This window comes from Coptis chinensis, chromosome 4 (assembly GCF_015680905.1).
Source record: "Coptis chinensis isolate HL-2020 chromosome 4, ASM1568090v1, whole genome shotgun sequence".
Taxonomy (NCBI): Eukaryota; Viridiplantae; Streptophyta; class Magnoliopsida; order Ranunculales; family Ranunculaceae; genus Coptis; species Coptis chinensis.
The window spans coordinates 90,914,475-90,928,627 of NC_141459.1; the positions used below are offsets into that span (position 1 = coordinate 90,914,475).

Below are 14,153 nucleotides of genomic sequence, written 5' to 3' on the forward strand. Positions count from 1 at the left end.
CGTCAGGGTTCCATTCAATGTGATCACCACAGCTTAGAGCATAAAATTCGAACCATAGCTGACAACTACGCTGACATGCATAATTCTATAGAGAATATGGAAGAGGTGCAAGCAACTTTTCAGGCTGAACCATAGTCTTGAGACGTATGCCCCAGCCAGGAGATTCGCCTTCGTCGTCCTTCTGATTGTTCTGGACCATCTTCTTCTCAGGGATAGATTATTTCTTTTTTGATTTGTTGTGATGAAATTTAATTTAGATTTATTTATGTTTTGTAATAACTATCTATTTTCCGTACTTGTTTTATTTTCTGTGCATTAGTTTAATTAATTGTTAATTTTATTTTTAGTTAAGTAGTTAGTATTTATTTGTTTATGTGATTGCTCTACTATGCACGTATCGTTAAATTTAATGCATGATTAATCACATATTATTTACCATATAGTTTCTATTGTAATTCAGCATGTTTAGGTATTTTAATAAAGTATTGCACGAACCCCGCTCTCAAATTGTTTGGGGGTGGTATATTTTAATATGTGTGATAAGAGAAGTTTTAATAGTGTAAAAATAGTGTTTCTACAGTACTAAATCATGCTAATCAATTTATATAATACTCTCTAAACATGTTGGTAAGAGGAGAGTAATCGTTTTCGATCCACTCTTACTTGCACGTACTTAAAACTTGCCTAGACTAGACTAACTATTGCACTAATGATAGAGTAATTCTTATGATATGAAAACAATAAATTTAATACATTAAAACAGTGATTTAAAGATGAGAAAAATATATAAAGATGGTTAATCAACCACATGATTCGATTGACTATTAGTTTAATCATCGAATTAATTGTTTGATCCCTAGTGAAGACCAATGTTCCACTAGCAGGAGAGTTTAACTCCACCACAAATTTCTTTGATGATGGCTCTAAACCCTAGTTCAATTTTTATGACTTTTATCTCTAAACAATCATAAGAATTGAACTTGAAAATCTATTCTAAACAACAACCAAACTACTAACAATCATCCTCATATGGCTTCATAAACCCCCTCTAATGGAGGTTTAGCATTGTGTCATCGGAATCATACTAAAACAATAATATAATGACATAATGTAAAAAATATTGAATATAACTAAAGCTTTTATTGATGGTTTTAATGGAGGCTACAAACTAAACTACTTAACCTAAACTAACCTAACCTATTCTAAAGAAAGGGAGAGAGAGAGAGAACCGTAAATTACAACTAAACTAAATAAGGGAGTAGCCAAGTTTTGTATAGCCTTAACCCTCTTTTTATAGGAGAGGGTTAGGGTTACATTTTCGTGCATGGGCCTGGAGGCTAGACTTTGGGCCTCTAATGTGAGCCCAAAGTCCATTAAGCCAAGTCTAAAAGGGCCAATTCTGTTAGAAATTACTTAAGTGCCCTTTTCATCCACTTTTATAGCTCTGATTGTGGCAAATCTAGATCCATTGGAAATCTTGTTTCGAGCCGGTCGTTTTGACATAAAAAGTAGGCCTAATTCCGTGGCCCGAGTCCAAAGATACGCCCTTTTGAAGTTCTATTAGCTTTTTGTCATTTTTTTACCCAGATTGACTTTGACTTCCCAACTTTGGCTGGGCTTGAAAAAAAAAAAAATTTTCTTCTTGATTCTTGGGCTTTAAACATAGAACTCTTCTAGCAATCATCTTGACTTGTTTTTCATGCAAAATGGTATATTTAAGCACATAAACAGCTTCAAGACCTGAAATACACAAAAACACGTAACCATTACTAACTCTTATTTATTATATATACTAGCAAAATGCACGTGCTCTGCACATGAATGATACACAAAACTTATTGAAGGGAATGTGAACATAGTTAACAAGAGGAGAGTTAAGTTGCTCCATATTTAACCTTAGTGTCTTCTGCGAAATATAATGCATTTCAACCCTCTTCACATCTTATATGATACATGCACCATATAGCAGGAACATTATGTGTGGTGGCCCATTTGTGGTTAAGGGAAAAGTGGAAAACGCAACATATAATTTAATTGTAATCATATGTTAAAGACCATTGCCCACGTATGCAGCCTTCTTATTAAATTTTATTTGGTTTTGGGCAAGACTTATGACTTAAATTGATATATATATATATATATATATATATATATATATATATATATTATATATATATATATATTTGATAAAGGACTTAAGTTGATCTTAAGAAAGCTCAAAAAGAAGAATCAAAACGGCAACCGTGATCATGAACAATCATCAGCGTATCGGCCCATTATGATTGTTATCCCACTATGTTTCACTTTTTTACTTGTTTTTTTTATTATTAAGATGTTTTAAATTTGATTTATATTTTTTTTCTGGGAATAACCACATTGCTTTAATTTAGATAAAAATAATTAAGTGTGGTGATACGTGGGAAATTTCATACCGCCTTATTAATGCGAAAATAGTATCAATTTCCAAAATTGTGTTTTGAGGTGCACATTAGTTATTTTTCTTCTTTTTTGGTTCAAATGTACACATTAGTCGTTGTAGTTGGTATGCTAAAACTATGTGAACTCACTCGATCACTGGACCAATATAATATACTTATTGAACTAAAAAAATGTATATAGATATTCGCAAGAAATGATAACTTGCTCACATATTGTCTACTGAATCAATCTGACATTAAAAATAAAATAAAGAAACAATAATAATTTCTAAAAAAAACGGAAAGAAAACCGAAGAGATGTAATCACACCACCACAACATACAATAGAAATATATGCTCTCACATGAGGAATAGATCACGTTGATCACTCACTGGTGTTTTTGTAGATCAATATGTTTTTTCACCAGCAGGCCTTTTAAAGCATGCTGCAATAGCATCAATTCAAGGTGGCTGCTGAAGTTGACAGAGTTACATACATGAAAGCCAAAACAACAATATGAAAATAAAATCACTATATCAAAATAGGACATTCCTAACGGTCAGAAACCATTACTAAAAATATTTGTAACGGTTTTTTTGCGTCACAGTTTTGGCATTTTTAATGCGTTATTAATATTCGTAACGGTTTTTTTCATAACTAAAAATATCTGCTAACGGTTTTATTTGCTTAATTGTGTTACTCTTTTCTAACATTAGTAACGCTTTTGTAGAGTTCGTAACGTTTTTTTACCGTTACTCTTTTCTAACAACAGTAACGGTTTTATAGAATTAGTAACACTTTTTTGTGTTACTCTTTTCCAACAATAGTAACGGTTTTAGAAAGTTAGTAATGTTTATTTGTGTAATTGATTTATAGAATTTGTAACATTTTGGTAACGGTTTTGTTGCTTTGTAAGTGTTACTTATTACAAAGCTTAGTTACGGTTTTCCACCGTTACAAAACTATTTCATATGTAAAAAAAATAATTTCCCCCAAAACCACCCTTTTTGGGAGACTACTAACCTGCATAAAGATGTCCCCACTTATTGGGTATTCTACAATCGTCTATAACATAAACAAGAAATCTCACAAGTACATCCAATCACATAATCTTTTATTAAAATAACATCACCAAAATGTCTTTTCATAAATAGGACTTGCCACGAATGAAATATACATTGTTTTCCAAATCAATGGGACTTGTCCCTAAACTCAAGCTCTCACGTTATTTGTACAGAACTCCCACCTTCAATAGTTGCAAACATCAGGGGATGACTTTGGGATGGTATCATCAGAAAAGTCCTTTTCATCATATACACCAATAGAAATAAATAAAAAGGAGTCAGGCAGTAGAAAACAAATATGTATAGATATATACTTATATCTTATTCTTAAGTAGTAGCTCCTTATACTCAAACTACGGATTTAAGAAAATAGAGTATGGTAGTAGACTAGTAGCAATAGAAGCATAGTATTGAAAGTTTATGTAACGCCCCAAAACCCTATAACCTTGTCAGACACCTTGACGAAAGACATAAAAATTTCGGTAGAATCTCCTCTGTATTTTAAACACTTTCATAGACATAAATCCTGTCATAACCTGAAAATCAAATAATATACTTTTATAACATATATTAAAACCTCAGACCTCGGTCGTAAACCCAACTACTCAAATATATATTGATTCGTAGAACCAGCTACTTAACCATCTCGACCAATGCCAGTTAAGTCAAATAACTAATCGTCGAATCAAAAGGACACTATAAATTATATACCAAAATTAAAATAAAAACAACATATACATCACTTCCACTTATATCAGTGTTATACACCTCTATTAGTTCCAATCAGAGATACCACACTTCAAATATATATATACACCATACCTTCACACTACTCACATGTAAGAACCCATCTTCCAAAACAAAACTCGTGAATATTCCAACATCCGCATACAATTGTCACATATGAAACGAAAGAAAACCACACAAGAATCTTGCCTTTCATTAACTACTAGGTCTCCTGTTGCTGCTCTCCATCTATGTTCCAACATGGAACACTAAAGCTAGTTCCCTAACAAAATAACTAAAGTAACATATATACGATTATACAAAATAACTACATTCAACTTTACTTTTATCTTTAACCGAGTTAATTTCATAGGGTAGACACAACAGAAAAAGTCAGAACCATCACATTCACTTGATCAAAGACAAAGATCAAACCATGCTTGCTCAGTCAAAACCCACAAAATAATTACACCAAAAGAAATGACACTGTCATGCTAGCCTATTCATGATTATGCAAGTACAAGGTCAATCTAAAGGTAAAAAGAAAGATACATGAGAGAATGCTGAAAACATAATATATTAAAATTGCCGGTTCCATGAGATAACATTCACATCTGCTTTTTGTGCCTTAATAGAAACTGCTAGTGTTTTTCCCAAACGGGTATCCCATATGGCAACATACCATCCATAGAACATGACACAAAAACATCAACTTCGGTAGGGCTCCACTACTTGAAGGGATTTAGACAACTTTTAAAACAGAATAGACTTCAAATTGAGGACTTACGACATTAAAACACCCACACAAAAAAATGAATAAGTTTTGTTAATCAAGTTAGAGTGTACCTAGAGATCCTCAACACTTCCGGCATGCCCAACAAAAAGAATAGATTCTACTTTCCATGTTCCACTAGCCTTCTTGCAATCCCCTTAAGACATGAGAAAATAAGAAAGAAAATAGTAGAAGTGTTAGTTTTGGGTAGATTGTTTTGCAGCATCATAATTCAAATACACTAGTATACTGCATTGCAGTAGGGGCATGAACGGAGCAGGGAAGATTTTTTTTTTAGGGGGGGGTGTTCAAGAATATGAAATGCCCATCTTACTTAGGTTTAAACGGTTTTTATGCTTTCATACATAGCTTGACTGGATGGGATTGGAATATCAATAAGCTACAAAGAAATCACAAACATACCTTAAGGGGTTTTCCAGCACCCATAACAAAACCAGCATCAGTGTTTCCAATTCCAATGGAAGAGAACTTTCAGTTTAACTTCTGATGAGTAAATATTCGAAAAGAAAAGTATGTAGTACCAAAGCCACCATGGCACCATCTCAAGCTCCAGAGGGATGCGGTCCTGGTCCTTATGGTATAGCTTAGTAAAGTAGAATAGAAAAAAGAATAATTCATTTTCGGAAGGCAATCGAGGGACAAACTTTTAGGATCTCGCATAGGAGTCATATACAGATGTAGTGGATTCATGATAGATACAGATGGTATAACTTACAATAGTAAACTGTGCACCAACAAATGAGCAACTCCATATACTTCAATCAATCATTCACCCTTACTATGTAAACCTACAATGGAAAGAGAAAAATCAACTTAGAACACCTGCACTATACTGGAGTTCTAGGAATGAATGAACATTATGGTCCTTGGGCTGTGGTGATGTCAGATCGATCTCTCAAAAAGGTAAACAATAACAACTCATAAGAGTATAGTGAGAAGGGTTATATGTAATAGCTGCAGCAGAGAACACTTTCACATATCTGAAGGAATTTTTTTGAAATATACACAGCGGAGTAGCAAAACATTGCTCTCAGAGCATTCCCAATTCAAGGTGGGTTTACAATGAACATGCCACATTGGCAAACCCGCCTTCTCTCCAAAATTGATCAGCCTGCTAAAACTATTTTGATGTAGTGACAGGTGGGTTGCTTCTGGTTGGCATCTTAGATGTCGGCTCACTCAAAAATCTCCCAAGTTTTCAAACCAAAGATAACCTACAAATTTTCTAGCCGAAGGGCTGTAAAAAGAATGCTGGATGATAAACACAATGTCAACTGCAAGGTAGCTCCAACTATCACCAAACTCATCTTTTGCGAAGCCACACGGTACCTTGGTTTGGTATGGTTTGTTTCGAATGTAGGTGGATATATCTTTTTAGGTTCTATATAATCTTCCTAAAGAACTAATAATTTTAGGACAGTTTGACAACATAGCAATGCATCTATCTATTGTGAAAGTTAATAACATCTATCCACTTCTGAAGAGAACATAGCTCAGTCTGATGACATCATGTTGTGGTACACTTTTTCTATATATATCTTTTAATTGTGACAAATGCATTCACCAAAGAGCTTCAAACCGAAATCTCAAATCTAGAACTACAATAGCATACTCTATTTAGTGGCAATCAAAACTACAGTCCCCAACTCAAAATGTTCGATGGCGGTTTTTTAGTCCTTTGTGCCTAGGGTGGATCCAATGTTATACTAGGACTTGGGGTAATATGCTACTTGTGTGGCACATGTAGGGCTGTTTTGTGCATTTTTCGTGTTCCTGTGCTCATAGGCTTTCTCAACCTACTTTGCTTCATTTATTAATGAAATTCTATTTTACCAAGAAAAAGTTAAAATAATATATACTATAGGATAACTTATCAGCAAGATCCTCCACACTTCCCTAGTTTTATAGGTTTATAAAGAAAAATGATAACAAGAATGGAAGCATCAAGTTAGTAAGCTAAACATGAGAAGGTTAATCAAATGAGAGATGAAGTGCTAATTGCTAAACTATATCATCATTTCACTAAAAATAAAAAATAAATTAAATTAAATATCATCATTTCACTTACAACTGTACTGTCATTCAACTTCAGAAATCAGACAAGAAATTATGCTTACCAGCTAGGTTCCGCCTTTCAAGTATGACTGGGTCATTGGTTTAACGAAACTAGGAAAACCATTTTCAAGTTTCGACTTCAAGTCCTCAGTTCTTTCCATCACAGGGTTGACCCTAGAATCCTCAGTTGTTTCTATCACATGGTTGACCCTAGATTCCTCTGAATACTCTCTGTTGAAAATCCGATTTGATAAATTAAGTACATTACACATTATATCCCATCAGACAATCTTCTAAATACATATACCTAACCACAAACCTCGTAGGACTTTCTTCGATAACAATGGGATCCTGAAAAATGAACATTTGGGGGTAAGTGAACTTCAAAATGCAATGTGGATATATAATTTGTTTAACTTGGGTCGAAGAGAAAATTACTCACTTTTTTGTATACTAGAGTTGGCAATTTAGAAATACGGGATGATCTTCTTTCTCCGATAATTGCTACTGGAGCTAGCTTTTCTTCGTATACACCAGTTGGCAATTTAGCCCTAGTCTTTTCTTCGTATACTAGAGTTGGCAATTCAGCAATACGAGATGATCTTCTTGGTTCAGTAGCAGTCATTTCTTTGCGAGAAGGTCGAGGTCTCACCTGCTTCCTCTGTTATCCAATTAGAAGATTGAAAAACAAAATAACAGGTAATGGAGCAATGTGAAAAGGAAGAATTACCGGATTTTTAGAGGCATCACGAACATCTTGAGCAAGTTTAACAAGGTTGATTTCCTGCATTCTCTCAGAGCAAGCAATAAGATATAAAATCAAAATAAACTATAACTTCTATGTTTCATAAAGAATGAGGGTGAAAGTAAACTATAACTTCTATAATGTGAAAGTAAACCATAACTTCTATGTTTCATAAAGAATCAAAATTATCATGTGAATCAAAACTTGAACAGGAGATGTCACTTGTAAAAGAACTTCAACAGCTGAGCGGTTGCTTCTTTGAACTGCAACTTGAATAGGCTTCAGGCCATCGTGTGACGACGAAACACATTTAAGTAACGCAGACTAGAAATACCAATTTCATGATCCATAATATCAAATAAATTAAAATCTATAGATTGGAAGAGATGAATCCAAGGCACCACCATCCTCCCTCCTTTATCCGAGCTTGGACAGCCATGTAAAAGCAATAAGAACAATATTTACCTTTATCCGAAAGTGCCGCCAAAAAAGCCAAGTGAGTACAAACTGTGACCTCCTCATCTCCATCAGCTCTTTTGACTCCACCTTTAGTTCGAGAATCCCAACGTTCAATGGAAAAATAGTCCAAGGCTCCACCATCCTCCCTCCTCCTTTATCCGGGCTTGGGACCGGCTGTGCAAACCAATTATATTGATTTGCACAGGCGGAGTTAAAAATGGGTTAGTACTTTCTTCAACCGTACCTGCTAAGCAAACAACCATACATATACTGCAATCAAATTTAATAAATAGATATAGTACGAACATATTAATGTCAATACTCATCCATACCAAAAAAAGACCATAAGTTTGTCAAGTCACTATGACATCCATATTAAACAAAAAACAAACGACATTCAAAACATAAAGTAACCAAACCATACTGAAAAATTCCAAGTTTAGAAAGTTTGCATATCCCAAACAACTTATTAAGAAAACTGCATCCTTGACTCGAGCCAAATTAAAGGACCTCCTGCACTAAAGTCATCCAAAAATCTAACTCCATCTTGGGGCCCATCGTAAACAAGAGCATCACCAACCAAGACTTCCTCTATGTAGACCTTTTTTTCACCTGCGAGAACTTTTCTGCCATTGCAATCTCCAGCTGTCTCTGTCATCCCCATAGTAACCATTACACCATCCCTATCTAATAAAGATACATTTAGTGAAGAACCAAGCGTCCCAGAAGGAGGATTCAAATTTGCAAACATATTCATCAAGTTTTGTTGAGTCAAGTGACGAACAGAACTGGAACCGACTTCAATTTCTGGTGTTGTTGGGCCGCACAGTGGTTGAGCAGTCGGTGTTCCATTGCTTTTGATAGCTTTAAGTACATCCTGACACAATTATAGTAACAATTGGTTATACATAATGATATTGTATGCAATAAAGCACAAGTGCAAACTGCAAACTCACCTTTAACATGCCCATGACATTAGCTAAGGAAGACTTCATCTCATTCATTTCCCCCTTCAACTCAGAATTGGATGAAGAGCTTTCTTGCTGCAATAATGCCTTGGCAATACCTGTATGTTGCAATTGCTTCTTAGACTTGTTGGAGCTGATTCCACGAGTTCTACTCCCTTTGTCGGGCCTAAAGACTTCAGACAACTCATCATTATCAAAGTCTACTTCCATTACACTACCCTCACCACCCGCACTTACTTATTTTCTTCTTTTATGAGAAACCTCCACTTGTTCCTACAATATTAACCACCGATATGAGTAATACAATATGCAACATAGTCTATATACAATACCAACACACAGGTAAGTTCAAGCTTCAATGTTATTAGAACTTACATAATGGGTCCAAGCACTCGCTAATATAGTTCCATCACGACGCTCATGTCCTTTTTTCCAACTACCTACCCGTCCATGTTTTCTGCTAGGATCTTCTTTATCCTACAAAAAAATCCTTAATAGTTGTTAGCATAACATGATAAGAAATCGTTAGTGCAAGAATAGACACCTACCATTTTATCCAGTTTATGGGCATATGTGTCCTGCCCATTAGTATGTTGATATATGTTCTTTTTGTCATTTTTTGCGTTTCTAGCTCTCACTTCAGCAATATTCTCATTTCTAACAAACTCAGCCCAATGATTTGGGTCCTTACCATTTGGGCATGCTGCAATAGCTTCTTCCACGCTCCCACACTTACGCAAAATTTCTTTCCGCAGGGCATACTTTGCTGATTTGAACTTTTAGGGAGAGTCCTTTTCAACTTCTCGGCGTGTCGTTGCTTGGGGAACATTAGGCTCAAATTCTTCCTACATGAACAAAGTGACTTTTGTTCATTTCATATTAAGTAAATTTCCATACATAGGGCTGGACAACATGTAGATATAGGATTTGAAAACCATACTAATATTCAAGAATAATGGATGCTATCATCGAAATTAAAATACATGTAAACCTTACCATTAATTTATTCCAGACATTATCCTTGAAGCTTCCATCTATTTTCCTCCAATCCTTGTAATGAATTGGAATACGAGATCGAACATAAATACCAACCTGGATGGGTATTCCATTCGGCATGGTTAGGGCCCACAGCGACGCCATCCTCATCGAACTCTATAAGTAACTTGGTAATCATTGGTGAGTTTCTCGAAGGCTGAGATGTGTGAGAGTCTGAAGTTAAATTATGAGATGGAAGTGGGACTGAAGTTAAATTATGAGATGGAAGTGGGAAACAATAGATTGAGATTGACCTGGTGCCATTATTAAATAGCCTACTATATGACAAAAAAATGTTAGAACAAATAGGTAAAACTAGGATACCACAAAAAAATGACAAAGTTCAAAAGTATACATTTATAGAGACTATTCTTGATTAAAAAAAAAGATAAAAAAACAACTCAAACACACCTTTCACCCAACTTCACAAACAAACTTCAAAATAGAAAGAGTTTATATATCTAAAAGTAGAAAATGAGAAGTTCACATGCAACTAAAAATCTCACAATATGATAGTGCAACTGTTACAAGCAGGTTAAACTTTCCATCAACGGTTGCAAATTAGGTTGGTCCTCAAGAATAGATTGGAAGTCAGTTGGTGCATCTAGTTCATCAACTCGACTTGTCAATCGGCTAGGCGAATTTATGACTACCCACCAGTTAGGATTTCTCAAATCTTTCGAGTAAAACACCTAACTAGCCTCAGAAGCAAGAATCACCGGCTCATCAAAGTACTGATCAACACTCTTTAGCCTATTGAGATTAATCATCACCAAATTAGAATCTAGACAAAGTTTACAACCATTGGTCATGTCCTCCACCCTAACCCAATTGCAGTAAAAGACAACATGCTGGAACGTTGTATAGTCCAACTCTATTATCTGTTCGATAACCCCATACCACTTAGTCGATGCATCAATGAGATTTTTGTCTTTCCTACTTGACGTAAACGTAGTGATTGCTTTCATGCAAACATCACTGTCTTGTGTGGCAACTGTTTCGTCATGCGTCCTAGTAGAGAACACAAAACCATTAGCACGGTACTTTTTATATGTTTTAGCTTTGAACAATGGTCCTTGGACAAATCGCCATAAGTCACAATCTGTGTCTTTTGCAGCCAACAACTGTGAAGTAAAAAAAAATGACAATTAGAAAGATAAAATTAAAATACTAATTGTAATATCCTACTAAACTAAATTATATATAAAACAATACCTTGTCATATAACCACACAATAAACTCAGTCTGTATCTCCACTTCTGTCTTTGCTACCCCTTTTCTTCTGGCACGTGCAGTTGCTTGCAAGGCACGATATTCACTACAATTTGTTTATGCCGTTTGACATGATTATTTATTACAACTTTTTAGACTAGTAAATGTTTGAGTCAAATCTATCAAAAAAATCAAACCTGTAATGTTCATCAAGCTTTTCGATGTCAAGTCGAAAAAGAACCCATCTACGGATTTGTATCCATTGTTCCTTGCCTAGGATCACAGTTTTACCCTCAAGTATAGGCCCCTCATCACTATACTCTCCATCTTCATCTAGAAACGCCTCACGAGTAGCTTTGTAATTTCCATCTCAAGAATTTGGCATGTACTCCATAGCATACCTAACAGACTCAGAAACAATATAGGACTCCGCAATGGAGCCTTCAACATAATGTTTATTGCTCATAATATTTTTACACTCCTTCATTGCCCTATTAAAATAAACAAAACCAAAATTGTACTTTGTAGTTTCATCGATAATAATTGCCACTAAATAAGAAATAAAAATAAAGGCATTTTACATACCGTTCAAATGGAAACATCCACCTAGGATACACAGGTCCACAAATCAGCCCTTCATCAGCCAAATGCACCAAGAGGTGGATGCTGATATCAAAGAAAGCGGTTGGAAAATACTTTTCCAATACATACAATGCCTCTGCAACCATGTATTTGGCATCTTGGATTTCCTTTCGTATTAAGACTTTCGAACATAGAAGATTAAAAAATAAGCTAATCTGATGAATAGCTCTACATAAATCACGGTGTTTTGGAAAAGTGTGTTGAAGCAAAACTGGAAGCAAGTAACATATAATCACATGATAGTCATGTGATTTCATTGTAAGCAAACCCGGAGGACTCAAAGTGACAACATTTTTTAAATTCGATGAAAAACCTGTAGGAAGCTTCAAGTTCTTCAAAATTGTGCAGAACTCAAGCTTCTCATCTTTATTCAAGACAAATGGGGCCTTTGGTTTAACAAATCTCCCTGTGATTAGGTATGTTAGCATCTATTGACCACTATGAATCCCCATTTTCTTCAAATCCTCTCGTGCCTGAACTGTATCCTTTGTTTTGTCTTTCTTGTCAAGAATTGCATTTATTATGTGTTCTGCCACGTTTTTCTCATCGTGCATCACGTCAATAACATGTTGAATTTTATGCTTCGGCCAATATTCCAGTTCAAAAAGAATAGACCTCTTATAACATGCTTCAGTAACTTCATAATCTTCATCATCTTCATCATCTCCAATAGCAACCACATCCACATCATCTATACTCCGTTTGGTACCTTTTAATACTTTCCCAGGTACATAATGGACACGACTTAACATTTTCTCAATTACTTCTCCCTTTAACCTTAGTGGAGGAGGGTTTAACTCTTTTGTCTTAAGTCCTAAGTACTTGCCTTGCCTAAATGGGTGATCAGATTTAAGAAACATCCGGTAATTTGTATAGACGATCTTCCTTGCGTTCCGAAGATGCATAGATGGAGTTTCATCACCACAAATAGGACAGGCTTTGTAACCATGTGTTACACAGCCTGATAAATTGCCATACGCTGGTAAATCATGAATGCCCCACATCAACATAGCCCTCAAAGTAAAATGCTCTTGTTTGTGCATATCATAAGTCGCCACCCCTTCTTTCCATAACTGTTGTAACTCATCAACTAGTGGTCTAAGGAATACATTGATGTTTTGACTCGATGCCTTCGGCCCAGGTATTAACAACGACATCATATGGAACTCATATTTCATGCACAAAGACGATGGCAGATTATAAGGCACCACGAAAACAGGCCAACAACAATAACCAGTGGATTGAACACCACGTGGATTGAATCCATCAGTTGCAATTCCAAGCCAAACATTACGCCCTTCCTTAGCAAAATCTGGCCAATCATCTTTACATGTCTTTCACTGAAGCGAGTCGATTGGATGCCTCATATAATTCCAAGAAAGTGTCGCTTTACTGTGCCATGTCATTTCACGTACTATCCATGATATAGTGTACAACCTTTTGAGTCTAGGAATCAAAGGGAAATGTCTCAATACTTTTCTCGCCTCTTTTGTTTCTTTCTTCCCCGATTTCCCCTCCTTTACTTTGTACCTAGGCGTTTCACATTGAGGACACACCGTCAAATCAGCTTCAGTCTTATAATATAGCATACAATTATTTTCACATGCATCTATGCACTCAGCTTTCATTCCCAGATCTTTCAACATTGCCTTCATTGCAGGATACTTAGAAGGCAAAGTGTTTCCATCTGGCAACCACGTTTTCAACATAGACAAAAGCGCGGTCACACTATTTCCCGACCAATTATACCGCTTCTTCAAGTTATGGAGGTCCATAGTTGCTGAAAGGGTTGTGACAGGAGCCTCACATGAGGGGTATAATTTTTCTTCTGCTTTTTTCTTATATTCATTGTACCTTTACCCAAATCAGGTTCTAGAACAATAGGTGGTTCAACATCTTCGGCTTGATTTCCATCGCCTCCACTCAAATCACCCACTAATTCTTCATGCATGCCATAAGCAACATCAACAAAATTCCCTATCCCTAGTCCTCCTCACTATTTTCTTCTTCAACTCGGTTTACCATTCGATCCTTAT

General features: G+C 35.6%; 1 pseudogene; it reads right to left on the reverse strand.

Moving 5' to 3' along the window:
* Positions 1-12,545: 12,545 nt before the first annotated feature.
* On the reverse strand, positions 12,546-13,892 carry LOC147505595 (uncharacterized; annotated as a pseudogene).
* Between the last annotated feature and the right edge of the window lie 261 nt (positions 13,893-14,153).